Genomic DNA, 18,781 nt, shown 5'->3' on the forward strand with positions numbered 1-18,781 from the left:
ATGGTCAAATGGCTGCTGTCTGTCCCTGCCACCTCCACCCTACCTGTCCAAGTTCCATGCCCCTTTCCCCTTCATCCTGTCCTCCATGGTCCATTTTGCTACCACTCCCTTCCACCCTCCATGCTTTGTTGTGCTGCAACTGTTCCTCTTGCCTGCCCTGAGTGGTCTGTTGTGAAGTCCGTTCCCCTCTTATCTGTATCCAGCTCTTACCCTCCCTTCTGTCCTCCTTGGTCCTTTGTGCATGCCCCTGTTCCCTCCTTCTTGCCCGACATGGCCGTTGTGCTGCCATTAACACTTCTGCATGCTATGCATGGTCTTCTGTTCTGCCACAGCCCCTCCCACCTGCCCTGTGTGGTCAGCTTGCTGCCCTGACCCCTTCCCACCTTCTGTTACCTATGTATACGCCATTATAGTCTTAATGTTGCCATCCATGGTTTGTTGTGCTTCCAGTGCTCATCCCAAATGCCCGAAATGGTCAGCTTGCTGCTTCTGCCTTGCCCCCTGCCCTCCGTTTTCCATGTGTAGGCCCCTATCCCCTCCCTGCTGCCTTGTAGTGCTCCTGCCCCTCCCCCTCCCTCCTGCCCTTCATGGTCTGTTATGCTGCAACTGTCGCTCCTGTCTGGGTTGGTCAGCTTGCTGCCCTTGCCTCTTTCCCTTGTGGTCACGGTCCATGTTTATGGCTCTGTCCCCCTCCCTATTGCTTTCTATGGTCGATTGTGCTGCACTCTCGTCCTGCTTGCAAACCCTGACTCCTCCTCTGTAAGGTCAGTTTGGTGCCCATGCCAATCTCCCTCCTGCCCTCTGTTAACTGAGTCCACGTCCTAACCCCATTCCTCCTGAGGGAGATTTTGAAGAAAAAAACACACAGGGGAATTGATTTTCCTTATTGACTGGGGAAAAAATGAGGTTTTAGGCAGAAAACAGATAAAATAAAGCCCTAATGGGCTTAAAAACATCAGGAGTCTCTTGCCTGAATTGTCTGTTGGCATGTATGGTTATACTGCCACTGCATCTCCCCTTGGTCTGTTATGTTGCCACAGTCTTTCTTGCCTGTTCTGCATTGTTGGTTTGTTGCCCTGCCCCCTTTCACCTGCCCTTCATGGTGTGTTGTCGTGCCTCTGTTCCTCCCGCCTGCCCAGCGTCCTCAACTTCTTGTCTCTGCACCCTCCTCTCTGCCCTCAATTATCCAAGTCTGTGACCTTGACCTCTGCCTCCCCACAGTATTCTAATGAATAACTTGATTGCTAACATTTTATATTTATTACAAAAGTGTGGCGCAAGTCATCTTGATGTAATCAAAGCTGTAATACCTAAAGAATTTCCTTTAGGAATTCTAAAAATGAGGGTCTTATTCCCAAAAAATTGATTAGCGCTCTAAAAAAAAACTAAAATGAGGAGATATTTTGTGTATCCCAGTCGTCGAGGTGGGAGTCCCACGGTAACCTCAAACATACATAGTATTAGGGCCCATATTTATACTTATTTAGCGCCGCATTTGCAACGCTTTTTGATGCAAAAACTTCGCAAACATGCAAAATACAATTGCATTTTGCAAGTTTGCGCCGCTTTCGTGTCAAAAAAACAAATCTGAACTACACCCAACTAGGCTACAGCACCCTCCAGAACACTCCCAACAGAGGCGGTTTCCCTCAGATTTTCTACCGCACTTCGTGTGAAGGGAGTCTTCCTGAGCTCTGCACAGCTTCTTTTTCCTGACAGGAAAAAATTCTTACAGATGTTTTGGATTTCCAGTGGACTGGATGTCCCAACAAACTAAATAAGGACTTTTCAGTGATTGTGACAGTTGTGGGAGAAAAAGACTTCATATTGATGACCCCCTACAAGAAGTTCATATACTGCCTACATCCGGACAATAAGTTGAGAGATTGCAAGATTTGTCACACCTTCAGTCATAAGACCCTGAAAGACAGAGAGGGTTGACTTTTGTTATGGCTGCAGCAGGCTGTGCAATACCCTTCTTCTTAACAGGGTGAAGCCTCCTCACAGACTTCTCAGTCCCTAAAAAGGCCTAAAGGTGAAGAAAAACTTTCTGCAAAACCTCCAAAGAACGTTTAAAAAAATCTAAACACCTTTAAAAAACCACTGCCAAAAAGTGCTTCTCTGTTACAGACGGAAAAAAAACAGAGATACTCTTCAGACTCTGACAGAAAAGGCTTGTCGACGTCTACAGTAACAATGATAACGTCGACGTTCACCATGACAGTGTCCCCTATGATAGTCACGTCGTCGCCACTTTTGTTTACGACAATCTTTACAGCTAAAATATACAAAAGGGCACAGTCGACGACTGTTCAGCCATCAGATACGCACGAGAGACAAACCAACAAAGACCCTGTCGACGAGGGACCCCTCGACGACGCAACCATCCACAGCATATCCATCGACAACAGCCTCGTCGACGACACAACCGCCGATGATGGACACAGCAAGGAGAGAAACGTCTACAACTGATCTCACAATGCACACTTCAGGAGTGTCAAGGTTTCTTCCTCTCTATTTTTATAACTGTTGGAACGAAGGCATCTCCAATCCTACCAATGCTTACCTTCCCAAGCAAGGTGTTACCATATCCTCCTCAAAACTTATTAGATGACAACGGATCTTCTCAAAACGATGGAATGTTTGAAGTGGCCAACAGTCCATCACAACTTAACGTCAAATATCAGGACGTGGATGACAATGGTGATGATTAGGACAGCTATTTTTCAACAAAAGTCCAACCAGAACCGTTGTATTCCGCATATGAGGACGCCGTCACCTCTGTCCCTATGCCAATGTCTTTAGTGACAGATCTCCAGAGCATGTTGCAGGACTACTACAGAATGTTTCCGCCTTCTGTACCAGCAACTCCAACCACGCAGCAGTATAACCTACAAGCTGAACTGCAGACCCCTCTCCCTAACCATCCAGGGACACCGCTTAGACCGGATACGGACATTGATGTCGTACAGCCGCCTCAGAGTGACCCTCAATCCACAGATGAAGGAAGGGTAGAGGGAGAAATACCTGAAACCACTCCTAGTGAGTGGGATGAATACCTGATTCCTACGTCATCACCACCGGTGGCAGGACCGGTGGATTCACCCCCAGAGGACATGGGGGGGGGGGGGATTCCATAATTTGAAGGAAAGAGTGGCTAAACGTTTCGAACTGCCCATTCTTTCTCGGGAAACTGATTGTTTCCTCTATGACTTTAAGGAGCCATTAAAAAAGTCAGTTAGAGCCATACCTATAGTTGACTTTATATGGCAGGAAGGATTGAAAGAAATGGAAAAACCCAGCTACAATACCTCCCCAAATCCCGCATTTGGAGAAAGTGTAAAGCCCCGGAAGATACTCCAGCTTGTCTAATTACGCAACCGGAGTCAGATTCCGTGGTATCTCAAGCAACGCAACACCGCTTGAAAAACCCTTCAACACCAATAACATCCCCGTCAGATAGAGAAGGACGCTGTCTGGACAACATAAGGAAAGGGTTCTCCTCAATAACCTCAATAACAGTCAAAGCTGCCAACTTGTTAGCCATTCTAGGCAGATATGATCGCCAAATGTGGGCAGACATTTCCTCTTACATTGACCTCTTGCCCAAGGATGCTAAACTAGAAGCAAAGAAAGTGTTGCAGGAAGGAGATCAGATCGCAGCCGAAGTGAACTATTGTGCGATTGATATCTCACTAACGGGATTTAGACAACTGGCTGGGGCAGCGGTCTTGCGCAGACAGGGCCGGCTGAAATCTACTTCTTTTAGCCAGAGATTCAAGGTAGGATACTTGACATGGCATATGATGGGGAAAGCCTCTTCGGCAAGCATGTGGATGACATGTTACAATCCATAAAGGCGGATACATACATGACCCAATCCCTAGGTACTTTGCTGTACAAAAAGCAGCCTTTTCGTTGGGCGAGAGGCAGAGGAAATTTCTCCTTTCATGGTGGTTTCCAAGCATATAGACCATAATACCAAACGGCTCAAGCAGGTTTTCGATAGCAGTATGGACAACACCAGCACAAATACCAAATATCACCTACAGCTGCCTATAGACACCCCATGAGGGGAAGAACTGCTGCCTGTGACAGAGACACGGGTAGAAAACAATGACCAGACATTCATACCAGCTACCAACCCCACCTGTGTTTCAAAGATTGGAGGCCGCATCGCTTACCACATCCCTCAGTGGTTGGGGATAACATCAGACAAGTGGGTCCTAGATATAGTATCCAGGGCACATACGCTAGAATTCATTCAGAAACCTCCAAATAACCCTCTGTCAGGACCACCACCCCCACGGTTAAAACAGCTCCTCAACGAAGTATATGTAATGTTACACAAAGGGGCAATATAACTTTTTCCAATCTGCACAGGAACCGGGGATTCTATTCCCGCTTTTTTCTAGTAAAAAAGCCTTCAGGGGATTGGTGTCTCATACTAGATTTAAGGTCCTTAAACAAGTTCCTGAAAAACAAACATTTCGTATGGTAACTCTTCAGGACATTCTATGCCTTCTTGAAGACAGGAGATCACATGACATCTCTAGACCTCCAGGATGCATACTTCCCTATCCCAATACATCAAAACCATCTGAAATTTCTCAGGTTCAAGGTAGCTGGTATGCATCTATAGTTTTGTGTCCTCCCATTCGGATTAAAGTCGGCCCCCAGAATGTTTACCGAAGTGCTAGCGCCAGTAGCCGCTTACCTAGTCCAGCTGGGCATACACGTTTTTTCCATATCTGGACGACTGGCCCATAAAGGCATCCACAAGAACTCAGGTGATAAACCACACATCCACTTGCCTCCGGTTGTTCAAAACTGTAGGTCTTACCATCAATTATCGCAAGTCACACTTCCATCCCTCTCAGAAACTGAATTTCCTAGCATCAATACTGGATACTATCCAAAGCAAAGCATTTCCATCTCAAGAGAGACAACGAAAGATGTCCAGCACGGCTCAAAAGCTATCAACAAAAATGTTTGTTTTAGTTCGGAATTACAAATCATTCATGGGAATTATTTCTTCATGTATTCCACTGATCCCAAATTGCAGACTGCACATGCAACCTCTACAGGAGCAACTAGACTCTCAGTGGCTCCAAGTGAATGGCTCCTTCGACAATTTAATTCTCATCACACCGGAAATAAGAACTGCCATGTCTTGGTGGGGAAAACAGTCCAGCTTATTCAAGGGCCTTTCTTTTCTTCAACAAGTGCTGCAATACATAACGAGAGATGCATTGCTCGAGGGTTGGGGTGCCTACCTTCAAGATCTGCGGATAGGTGGCTACTGGACACAAAAGGACACACAGCTTCACATAAACCAACTGAAGCTCAAAGCAATAGATCTGGCGCTGAAGACCTTCTTACTAAGAATACGAAACTCAAAAATGTTCATCAGAACGGACAATACCACAAGTATGTTTTACCTGAACAAACGGGGTGGCACAAAGTCCTTGCAGCTTTCACGTCAAGCTCAGAGCATATGGGAATGGGCCATAGAAAACCAAATTTCTCTGAAAGCAGAACACATGCCAGGGCAACCCAACCTCCTAGTGGACGCTTTGAGCAGAACATTCATCCCGTATCATGAGTGGTAACTCGACCAGCAAGTTCTCAACCAACTTTTCCAGAATTGGGGCAAGCCAAATCTGGATCTTTTTGTCACATACGAGAACAGGAAATGGCCATCTTATGCAAGCTGGCATCCCCAGAAAGGGTCGTGGGGAAATGTGTTTTTGATGAGATGGTCAGAGATCTATGCCTACGCTTTTAACCCCTGAGTGCGCTCATCCCCAGAGTGATCAACAAAATGAAAGCAGAGGGATTTTGTCTCCTCCTAGTAGCAGCCAGGTGGCCCAGGCAGGTCTGGTTCACAGAACTCCTTCTGTATTCGGAACAACCACATGTTCTACTCAGACACCAGCTCTACTGACCATGCTCCAGGGCCAAGTCAGGCATCTGGATCCTTCAGCTCTACACTTATCAGCCTGGCTTCTGAATTCCATGAATACTCCACCTTGAACATTTCATCGGAATGCAGAGAAATATTGGCCAAAGCAAGAGCGGACACCACCTATAAAACATATAAGCTAAAATGTAAGCATTTCTGTTTGTGGTGTGCTACGAAAGGAGTCCATCCTATCTCGTCGCCCCCAGGGCAAATGCTTCCTTATTTGTTGCATTTAGAAAAGTCTGGGCTTTCGTACTCCTCCATACGAGTACATGCGGCGACAATTTTAAGATACCGCCGCACTCAGCAAAACTCCTCACTATATTCTGCCAGGATTGTGAAAGGGCCTTTTTAGAGTATTTCCACTGGTGCGTAAACCTCCTCCGTTATGGTCCGTGAACATAGTGTTGGGTCAACTCATGAAGCCTCCTTTCAAACCAATCCACAGGTCAGAGTTAAAATTCACCTCTTGGAAGAAAGTCACTTTTACTGGCTCTCACATCTGCAAAAAGAGTAAGTGACATACAAGCCTTCACCATCAAAGAACTTTTTCTTCAGTTCGCTCCAAATGGGGTTATGCTGCGAACAAATCCTAAGTATATACCAAAGCTACCATCAAACTTCCATTTGAATGAGACAATGGCTTTAAAAATATTTTTTCCTAACCCAGACTGTTGCGGAGAAAGCACTGCATTCACTGGATATAAGGAGATGTTTAAAGTTCTATCTTCAAAGAACACAGAGCATTCAGAAATCGGACCAGCTATTCGTAGCATATGGGGATAAAAGAAAGGGCTATGCGATATCTAAGCCGACCATTGCCAGGTGGATCGGACTAGCTATAAAATGTTGTCATGCCCAGGCAAGAAAATCGCTCCACAGTAAGGTTAAAGCCCACTCTACCAGGGCGGTAGCCACATCAGCGGCGCTTTTCGCGGGAGTACCCCTGCAACACATTTGCAGGGCAGCAGCATGGTCCAGCCAGCTTACATTTACAAAGCACTACTACCTAGATGAGACGAAAAAAAAGCATACAGCCGCTGGGAAGCAGTGCTAAGACATCTATTTCACTAAGGTGATCCTCTGGTTATCCCACCTTCCACTTGAGAGGTATGTGATCTATAGTTGTTTAATGCTATTGTTCTTAATGTTGCTATTACTACTATTAGTTATATTATGATTATGGTTCTTATTTTGTTCTTATTTTGTTCTTATCATTCTCAATACATATGTATATTACTTTCTGATATTGGCTAAATGTGGCATCATTCCTGTTATGGCCACAATAAATGGTATAACTGCTCGCTACTCTAATTCAAGCATGTGACTCTATGAAAGATCCAATACTGGAAAAGAAAATTAGTTACTTACCTGTAACTGTAGTTCTCCAGTATTGGTATCTTTCAAAGATTCACATGTGACCCACCCTCCTCCCCTCAGAAGGCCCCCTTATTTCTAAAAGACCATATACTTCACACTTGTATGTTACAATCTGAGGGAAACAGCCTCTGTTGGGAGTGTTCTGGGGGGTGCTGTGGCGTGGTTGGTTGTAGTTCAGATTTGGTTATTTTTTTTATAAAAGAATACAGATGGGCTATAACAGTGCCTGTGTAGGCCATTGAGGCCTAGTGTAAAACACTTACTGCTATGTATATTTAAGGTTACCGTGGGACTCCCACCTCGGTGACTGGGATGATTCAAGCATGTGAATCTAAGAAAGATACCAATACTGGAGAACTATAGTTACAGGTAAGTAATTTTCTTATCTTTGTGTTTTTTTTCCCCCAGTTGATCACTTGATTATATGTTTCACTTAGGGGAGAGAGTGTGGTGTTATAGCCAGAGTTGCAGACTTTGTAACTGGGTAACCTGGTTCGTGATTCAGCATCAGCTCAACATCCTGTGATTCTGGGCAAATCACTTACTCTCTCCATGCCTAAAACCAAAATGAATGTCTCCTTGTGTAATGTAACTGATGCGATGTGAAGCACTCTGATACCATTGGGTGAAGTCTGCGTTATATAAAATTGCAAAAGAAAACAAAAGAATTGTGTTTTGCACACTTCTGTTATTGGGCTATACTTGAGGTACATTTGGGGGATATTTAAGATACATCTGGGCTCTTTTTTTTTTTTTTTTTCTTTGATGGCCAGCTTTGGAGACTTATTTGTTATGAAGCACCCTTATTTACTGCATTATGCACAGTAGAAAATGCTTTTGGTCTTCCACTTTGATTCCCCAAGATGGCGTTCAAATATGCCACACTTTTGGCATAAATTCAGAATTTTAGCACTCTAGTTGCTCATTAGAACACTCTAGTAAAGCTGCTGATCACCGGGGAAATAAATGGCAGTGTGCTGTTGGTGTTGAAAGTGCATGTTTCATTCTGCATTTCAGATTGTTCTAATGAAATAGAAGATGAAGATATTTGAGAACTCACTTGAAACCTGTCCTAATTTTTCTTTCTACAACACTAACCATAATTTCTATGAGAAAATGAATCCCATCATTTTTTCCTTTCTAAATTAAATGTTTAAGATTTTTACCAGTTTGATTTAATCAATATGGCTCCAGGTGTGCCACACTTTTGTCATATGTAAGACTGTTAACGCTCTAGTTGTTTTTTTTAGAACACTCTGAGGCTGCAGTAGAACACAAGGGAATCAACTGCCAGGCTGCTTCTGTTGGAAGTACATGCTTTACTGATAATGCCAGACATTATTCTTAAATGGCTGAGAAAAACAGTGCAAATTTACAACAACTATGCTCTCATTTTAGCTTCTGGAGCATCTTCCATAACCTCTATGGCAAAATCATGAGAAAACAGTTTTCTCTAAAACTTCACTCATGAAATCCCAGCAGAAGGCTTTTTCAGAGGGTAAAAACACATTAGAACACATCACAATTCCTAAAATTAGTATGGTACTGTCAACAAGTAATTTACATCATAACAAAAGTCTGTTTTCACCCTTTATACATTCTCCTTTTTGTGACTATCAAAACCTGCCATTTACTATAATGCACTTCAGTGTGGTCCATTTTATTTTTATTATAGCTATAGATACAGATATATAGACATAGAGATGTATCTATATAGATGTGTGTGTATATGTATGCATATATATATATTTTCTTTTTTACAGATATGCAGAGAGAAAATCAAAGGTTACAGGGACCTTATAGTTGGGTTCTGAATTTACTCGCACAAAACCAGAGAAATTCAACAGTAATAGTTAGTTATTTCATGTAACTATAACTCGTGCCCCCGCCATGCAGTTTTTTCTTTAATAATTTGACTGCTAATGAATGAGTCATCTTTATTTGATTACAAAAAGTATGATAAAAGAAAATGAATACACAATAAAATCAGACATATTAAAATACACATTAAAATTGCTAATGTTTCATTATTATTTTTATTGACCATATAAAAGTGGTCATGAGTGCTGTAATATCTGGGGTAATTAGCAGTGCATGATGAGGGCACAAGTTTTTTTTCTATTTTTTTTGTTTTGTTTCCTAGTTTCGTAACTGCATTGTCCCTGTAACTTTTTTTTTCTTTTAAACTTAAAGTAATTTTCATTACTAGTTGTTAATCCAACCACTTCAGCCAGCTCCCTATAACCACCCAATCCAGTGCCACACACAGCCTTCCTCCATGGGCAGCAGGAGTTGCCTGTAGGACCGCTCTCTCTGGATGTGAGAATAGGTGTGAGAGTGGCTGTGAGAATATCTGGGTGGGAGAATGGGCATGAGAGGGTCTATGAGGGTGTGAGAGTGGCTGTGAGGATCTATGAGGGTGTGAGTGGCTATGAGAGGGTCTATGTTGGTGTGAGTCTGATTGTGCTCCAATAGATGAAAGATGCTAAGTTTATATTTGTAAGTGCATATTGTTGCGGTTTAATTTCTGTGAAATAAGCATCATGGCCAGAACATAAGCTCACTTGGTTGTTTATCCAACAAGAGTCCACAATTTGCACAGAATGTCTATCTGGAGCACTTCCACTTCCTGGTTAGTAAGTGCCAACTTGATAGGTAAAGGGCCTATGTGGGGAAGGGTTTTTTGGTTTGGGGGGGTGGGTGGGTGGGGGTAGGGGGGGTGCATGCTGATTTTTGTCCCCTGGGATCCTATCCACCGGGGCTGAGCCTTAATACATTTTTGTAGCGGGGCGCACATACACATACACATACACATACACATACACATACACATACACTTACACATACACTTACACACACACTTATACACACACACACACTTATACACACACACACTTATACACACACACACTTGTTCCTATATATGTAGGTCATTATAATTAGGACCTAGTTTCCACAGGAAGAGCATATTTTGTTTTGCCAATGACTGGTACCTCCTTCAGGAATTTTCAAAACGTATACTTTGGTTAGTTCAACTGATGGCTTTAAAGTTTTGGGATGATCCATCGGCAGGGGGGCAAAACGCGATTTTCCCATAGGGATTTTAAACATAATTTCAGCCCGAACCGCTGGAAGGAATTACACCAACTATGGCAGAAAGCTAGCTCTTGGTCCAGAAGCTTGCTTGTGTGTTTTGGTGTAAATCTGGTCAATGCTTTGAGATATTAAAGGGCAAAAAATATAGATATCTGGTCATGCAGGTATTCCATGGATCCAACTGCCCCTTTCATTGGCTGCCAACACTTCAACAGGAAGTGTTGGCAGCCATTTTGGGACTCAGCCGCGTCCCAGAAGAAAAAAAAGAAAAGGGGCCAGGGTAGGATCACTCTACTTAAACGACGATCTTCCGCTTTTTACATTTGTATTTGCCCTCAGGTGGCCAGGGGCATTGGGGCTTTAAAAAAGAAGGGGTTTGCATGCCCCCCCAGCCCCCATTTTTGGGCTTGTATTTGGCCCTGGGGCAGCCACCTCCCCGAAGCAATTGGAGACTAATATGTGGGGGTGAGGGGGCATTACCCCCGCTCCCCGGGGACCACCACCTCCCTGATGCAAAACTATAAATTGATATGGGGGAGGCCCGTATGGCTTGCCCAAGGGTCTGCCACCGCCCTGGGGCTAAAGATAAAATTAACAAGGGGGTAGGGGGGTGTAGCTGGGCGTCAGAACACCCGGCTACCAACAGTGGCGGCCTCCAGACAGCCTGAGACCCTGGGGGCACCGCCGGGGACGAGCCGGAAGGCACATGCATCAGGAATGTGGATATCCAGATTCCCGTAGTCCAAAAAGCCGAACGTCCGCGACAGACGAGAGAGAAAGAAAGGGAAAACGCAGTAGCAGGAGAGAGACGGGCAGAACGATCGCATGACGAACGGAGACGGCCAGAACAGCTGACTCAAGGAGGAAACCCCGACGACGGGCAAGGAGGCCCAGAAACGCGAGGACTCCGCCACGTCCCTGGAGGGTGTGGCTCAAGCAGGTAAGGTCCTGCTTACAAAGTGGGACAAAAGCCTTGGTGGGAAGGAAGGAGGGGGTGAGAGGTGAAAAGGGGTGAAAGAAGAAAGAGGGAGGAAGGGAAGGGACTCAAAGGAAGTATGGGCAAAGAATTACTATATAAACATTTCCCTTGATTGTTTGCTTTATTGGTTTTTGTTTTGTTGTTGGCTTGAAAAAGAAGAGAACTATTCTCTAAGTGTGGCCCCCTTTCACTAATACCCGCACTTACCTTTCTGACACGGGTGGGGTGAGTTTTTAAAGTGCCTTCTAGAGGGATCTAGCTCACAAAGGTGATTACACTATCTGGTTACCCCTCCTTTCTATACACCCTTTTTCCTATTATCTCACCGCACTCTCTAAAGACCCTCCCACCATACTAAAACAACCAAAGAGCAAACCCAGAGTTAAGACATACCTTACCTTCTTTCCTTTCCCGGTTTCCCCGATGACGCCACTCCACCACAAGACCTTCAGCTGGACCAAAGAAGACCTGAAAGAGAGAAGAGGAGAGAAAGTTATATTCACTGGGAGAGAGAGATAAATGGACTGATCGAAAGTACTTGTGTATTACCAATAAACACCCATCTTTCACACCACCTAAACCCGAGTTGTCTTGCATGTACTTGCAGCTACGCCTGCCGCCACAGGGGGGCTCCCCCCACAATGGACATTTACTTAATGAGATAGCACATAACTCCCTAATCAGTGGAAAGTGCTCCAGTTGGATAGACATTTTGTGCAAAACGGTAGATTCTTGTTGGATAAATGAGCAGGTAAGCTTCCATTCTGGCCATGATATTCATTTCACAGAAATTAAACCTGAACAGGAAGCACTTACAAATATAAACGTAGCAGGAGGCCCAGTTGAAGCTCCTCTTCTGGAAAGGACAAATGATCCTAACTCCTGGGCTTGGTGAAGGCAAAGCTAGTGTGCTTACTCAGCGATCTGAAATCCTTCATGGAGGTGAATGCATCTTTCAAATATTGGAGTGCAATCACTCTCGCACCCACCCACAGCCACCCTCTCATGCCTATTCCCACACCCATAAAGACGAGCCTTTTGGCCAACTTGCGCATGGCCAAAGGCTGTGCACAGCGCAGGGCAGGGTAAATAGGGGGATTAGCTGTAGGTCAGGCCCTGCAGGCAACACGTCCCACACATGGCCAATGTCCGTACGCCGCAGTGGTTGGATTAAAGTATAGTAATGAAAATTACTTTGTGTTTTAAAAAAAAAAAAAAAAACATAGAATTGTTGCTGAATTTCTCTGGTTTTGTGTAAGGTCAGAACCTAACTAGAACATCCTCAGAACATTTGGCTTTTTTTTTTTAATAACTGAATTTCTGTTTTTTAAATTCTATTCCCTAACTATAATGTCCCTGTAACCTTTGTTTTTTTTTTTTTTTTTTTTTTCCAGTGACTTAAGTACACACACACCTCTCTCCTCCTCCACCCCCTTCCCTCTCTCCAACCTCCCACAGTCCTTCTCCTCTCCTAACAGAAGGTAGCAGCACCAGCCAGATTTTTTTTCCCATCAAATTTTATTGCACACTAGCGCTTCAGTGTGTTTCGGCCATGATCCAGCACTCACCACAAACCCAGAGGACAGTTCAGCTCTGTACATCCTTCCAGTCACACATCTTTTGTCATCAACATGTGCGGTGGTGTAAACACAGGTTTCAGTTTTTTTTTAACCAGTACAAATGTTTTTTTTTTTTCATCCCAGACTTAAGGGTCAAATTATATACTTTGGGTTTAATTTCACTCCTGATATATAACATTTCTTGTTAAAACTCCGGAAATACCACATCTGTTCTCTTCTAATTTATCTCCCATCCCTTGAACGTACTTTTAACATGTACTACTGTTAAATTATTTTTCTTTGGTCAAACTGTCTTTGAAAATCGTGCTTCTAAGTGAAAGGGGCCAGAACCTTTGAAATTAAAAGCAGTTGTATCGTACCAAAAATAGTTAAACTGCAAATCGCAGAGGCACTCTGTAGATCCTCCACCCTTTGTGAGATTTGTGTGAGGGAGATTTCACATCACTTTAGCTCCCACAGAGAAATATGTTAGTTTGAAGGCAATTTACATAATTTTGCAGCAACTTGTATTATTCTGGGGAGGAAAGGGCCGTGTGCAGTACATTGTCTAGGCACAGGTATTTCTGGACTCCTGGAAAGAACACCTCTTGCACTGCTGGTCCAATAAGAAAGTGTCAGCCTAACTATAACTTCAGGGACTCATTACTTTACCCTTACCTCTGGTATTCAGCTTCTCACATTTTCTTGTTGAAGAGGATTGTCACAGGTGAAATATATCTATAATATGACCAGGGACACAGAAACAAAGCTCACTTCACAGATGTCCAACTACCAGCATGTTAAGTTTCCTTGATGGTCGATGTCGTTTGCTTTTATTGACCCGCCTGCATCACAAATGTCATGCACAAAGAGTAATTTGTTGTTTTGGGATGGGTTGGGCAAACGTAGTGATAGTAACTAATGTCCACTCATTGAAAGTCCGCTAAAGGCAAAATAATGTCATTGTAATTACGGTTACCAGTAGTGTTGGGTGTTGGCCTTTAACCTGTGTAAGAAAGTACGCATTAAAACTTGTCTTATAGGCAGGCATGGTTCACTGTAGATTTGTTATCCTTTCACTGCAGAAATTCCTGTTTTTTGAGGTTCAACTGTGTCCTTTATTCTAAACTTTCTAAGTGCCAACTTCTGAGTGGAGAAACAGACTAGAGTGCAGACAAAAGAGCAGGGAGAATCTTGTTAGAAAAGAAGAGGGTAAGTTGTCCAGTCCTGCATCCATCAGATATACTTTATTGTTGTCACCAACAAGACAGTCTGATGGGCGTCGGTGTCATCCTTGTTCATGTAGGATGCAGTCTGGGAGATTTTCTCCATGCAGCCTACCTTACCTGGGTGAGAGGTGGTTATACTGAGTATGGCTGTTTTATTATCGCATAATACCAAAGTCTGCACAAGTCAGTAAAGGCCATCCACCTGAGTTGTTGGCCCGAGTCGCAGGTAAAGGACTGTAATGAATGAATTGTCCTTTAATGGAGGTATTGCCGAGGCAGAAGGGCTACGAATCTAGTAGAACCTTCTACCCGCTAAGGGTAGAATATTGTAAATTAAACGGATAGGAATAATTATATAAAACTGGGAACGTTGGAGCATAAGGTCTGTAGCAACCATTATTGCCTCTGTTATGCAAATAACTTCAGTGGAGCTCCCAATATACCGTTGCAGTCCTTTGTAACCTGCATACTAATAACTTTGGAAGGTCTGTCCCATTTCTTTTCTAAATTTTTGTTTCTCCTTTGACGTCATGCACTTAGTGTCCACTGCAGTTGTTTTGTGGGATCAAGTAAATTATTAACTTTACGATTCCTGTAATTATTGGCTCCATTATTGAGAACCTGCTCATATTGCATATCGGGGTTATTCTTTATCAAGACTGTGGACAGATTCAAATGTAAATTGGGATGGATTTTATTTTTAGAAAACGTTCTTGTAATTTCAGCGTGAACACACACATGCATTAATTACTTGCACTAAATTGTGACCGACCCCTACCTCTCTCCTTGAACCCCATCGTTCTCCTCTACAATCCTTTAGAGGTTTAATTGACTAGTTTCTGCTTTTAAATGGAAGTGCACTTCTATAGCATACACACACACCCCTTTACCTCCCAGTCTTTTTTTGTTGTAGTTCTTCAGGTAAAAAACATGCTTTTGAGGTAGCATGGTACCCCTGTATCATAATGAACGCTAACTAATGAACATAGTTGTTTTTACCATTTGGGCTTTTTGGCATTGCGTTTTCCGCAATGTTTTCTTGGAATATGCTTTGTGCAAAATTTGGAGTACTGCTCTTCACTCATGCTCCTTTTAAAACACGCCTTGCTTAATTTCAAGCCATATGTTTTAACACTTGTATACTTCTGCCTGCGTGTGGCATTGAACCACTTGTGTGTGAAAAACGGTTCAGTTTGTGAAAGTAGTTGACAATAGTGTAAAAACCAAATATGCTTAATCCGGCCATTAATTTGACCATATATCCGTGGCTGAGTAGATATTTCATTCTTAGATCTGAAATGCATTAAATTGTTTCATGGCTTGTACTTCATTTAACAAGTTGGTTCATAGGAAGGGATGCAGTCCACAGTATTAATTCCACTGACAACTTTGGCTGTCCAAAATGTTTGTCTCTTTTGTTCATGCTTTTAAATAGTGTTGCAAATACCCTACTTCAGTGGTTCCCAACCTGTAGTCTTGTGACCCCTTGCGGTCCGCGAAGCCTCCTCAGGGGGTCCATGACTGCTTAGAAAATTAAATATTAACAAATTAGGTCCCCAGCTTTCAGTAATGACTCTGTAGGGTGTCCCCAGGTTCCAATAATGATTCAGTGGGGGTCCCCAGAATCCAGTCATGATAAAGTGGGGGTCCACAGATGCCAAAAGTTTGGGAACCACTGCCCTAGTTCTTCACAATTAACTACTAAGAGGCAAGCTGTGTAAATATGTAACAAAAAAAACCAAAAAAAAAATACTGAGTGCCTTTTAACAAATTTTTGTTGACTTATTTTAAGAATAAAGCAATAGTGTCTGATATGAAGGTCATTACCTCGAAGGAAATGATGGGGGTAGAGCATTTCAAGCACTGGCTTCCTCCAGCTTTCGAACCCTTCCTGTATTGTTCACCGTAGTAGTGTGCCACAGAAAAAAAAGTATTGCCATTTCAGAATTAAAAAGAATGAAAAGTGAAAAATAGTTTGAGATCATGAACTTGAAAATTAACTGACCTTGTCCAAGTCGGATTTTAACTTGGAGGTTGCAACCTTCACATTTACGTAAAAACAGCCAATCAGAATCTATTAATCCTGTCTTGGCCTGAAGGGTTTGGATTTCTCCTAATGTTTGTTTTCATTTCTTACTTTATTCTGTTTAGTGAGATTGTAATGTATACTCTCATCCCTGGGGGCATGCTTATTTTGTTTTGTCATTATTTTCTAAAGGGATGCGGTTTGTAAATATGTAGATTTCTAAAAAAAAACAAAATAAATAATAAAGGTGGAAACAAGCGGCAGTTCGCCTCAGAACATTAACATCCCTGACCTATCTTCCTGCATGTAAAAACTGTAATGTCAGGCTGGCTGCAGCAGAGGGCCCCTTGAGTCGTATTGTGCATATGTCAGCCAGGGGCTTTTACAGCCCAGCGTCAGTCACAATACATATCTGACCTGCTGCACTAGTGTCATGGAATGCAGCATGTCAGATAAAGGGGCTACAGGGCTTGTCAGTCATGTGCCCTTTAGCCCTATCAGAATTTAAAATGGAGCAAAAAGGTCTACCACCAACTCTGTCCTGGCTTCTGATAGGGTAGAATCTTGTGGAACTTGTGAGGTAGGAGACGGCAGTGAGAGAATCGTGAACCATGCTGTTTTAAGAGCATGCAAATTTTTATCAAAGACAACTGCTGCAGGTAAGACTTTTTTTTTCAGCAGTCTCTCTCTCCAACTGTGTGTGTCTGCGTGCTGAGGACTACGTATATGTCTGTGTGTCTTCTTGGCACTGTGTATCTATGTGTGCGTGAGCACATGTTTAGTGTATGCTTGTGCTACAGTCTGCAAATTGTTGTGCGCTCTCTCATATATACTGAACGTCAACAATACCGTTGAATTTTCTGAGATTTAACTAACTTTCCGAACCGAAACACGGAGCGAAGAGGAACACGTCCGAACCCGATGGCGGAAAGAAAACAATCTAAGATGGAGTCAACGCCCATGCGCAATGGAGCCGAAAGGGGAGGAGTCCCTCGATCTCGTGACTCGAAAAGACTTCTTCGAAGAAAAGCAACTTGTAACACTCCGAGACCAACACTAGATGGCGGGATATGCACAGCATGTCAATCTGCAGCGTCTCATGCCACGAACAGTTGTACACTGGGTAAGTGACATTTTATATATTTATATATATATATGTGTATATATATATGTTCGGTGGCATGTGTAGCTGCAGATACACATGCTGTTCAGTGTTCCTGCCATCTAGTGTTGGGCTCGGAGTGTTACAAGTTCTTTTTCTGCGAAGAAGACTTTTTGAGTCATGGGACCGAGTGACTCCTCCCTTTCAGCTCCATTGTGCATGGTCATCGACTCCATCTTAGATTTAGGTTGTTTTCTTTCCGCCATCGGGTTCGGAGGTGTTCCTCTTCGCTCTGGGTATTCGAGTCGGAAAAAGACAAAATTCACCGAAAATCGTCGGTATTGTTTTCGATCGCGAAACATCTTCCATCGACACCGGCGAAACACACCTTCGGTTGCCCTTCAGGGCTCCCGCGCCCAGCCAGGGCCTGGTCGGCTCACGTCGAAGCCTAATAGACTGGAACCCGTTCCGATTCTGCCCACAGTGCCACGCCAAGTATCCCTACACAGACCAACACCGGGTCTGTAATATGTGTTTGTCACCGGACCACTGAGAGGATACTTGTAGGAGGCTGGCCTGGCTTGTAGTGGGTACCAGAGGTACTTACACCTTGTGCCAGGTCCAGTTATCCCTTATTAGTGTAGAAGAGGTGTTTCTAGCAGCTAAGGCTGATAGAAGGTAGCTATGGCAAAGCAGCTTAGGCTGAACTAGGAGACATGTAGTGTCATATACACAATATCCTAGGAAAGCACAATACACAGATATACTAAAAATAAAGGTACTTTATTTTTATGACAATATGCCAAAAGTATCTCAGTGAGTACCCTCAGTATGAGGATGAGAAATATACACAAGATATATGTACACAATACCAAAATTATGCAGTAATAGCAAAAGGAAGTAATGCAAGCAGTGTAAAGTTACAATAGATTGCAATAGGAGCACGTAGGTATAGGGGCAACACAAACCATATATTCCAAAAGTGGAATGCGAACCACGAATGGACCCCAAACCTATGTGAGCTTGTAGAGGGTCGCTGGGACTGTAAGAAAACAGTGAGGGTTTGAAAAATAGCCCACCCCAAGACCCTGTAAGGTAGTGGGCAATGGGCTGCTATTTTGTGGCTATCTTTCACTGGAAAGGGTAGGGATAGGCTCCTTACTGTTAGAGAAAGTGAAGCCAATAACTACAAAGTTTTGAAAGATGCACTCTTCTATGGATTTGGCTTAACCTCTGAACAATACAGGATTAAGTTCAGAGACACCAGAAAAGAATCTTCTCAAGACTGGATAGATTTTGTGGACTGTTCAGAGAAGGCCTTGGAAGGGTGGTTGCATGGCAGTAAGGTATCTGACTATGAAAGCCTGTAAAATCTAATTCTGAGAGAGCATATTCTTAACAATTGTGTGTCTGACTTGTTGCACCAATACCTAGTAGACTCTGAT

This window comes from Pleurodeles waltl, chromosome 10, assembly GCF_031143425.1.
Source record: "Pleurodeles waltl isolate 20211129_DDA chromosome 10, aPleWal1.hap1.20221129, whole genome shotgun sequence".
In the NCBI taxonomy this organism is placed as follows: Eukaryota; Metazoa; Chordata; class Amphibia; order Caudata; family Salamandridae; genus Pleurodeles; species Pleurodeles waltl.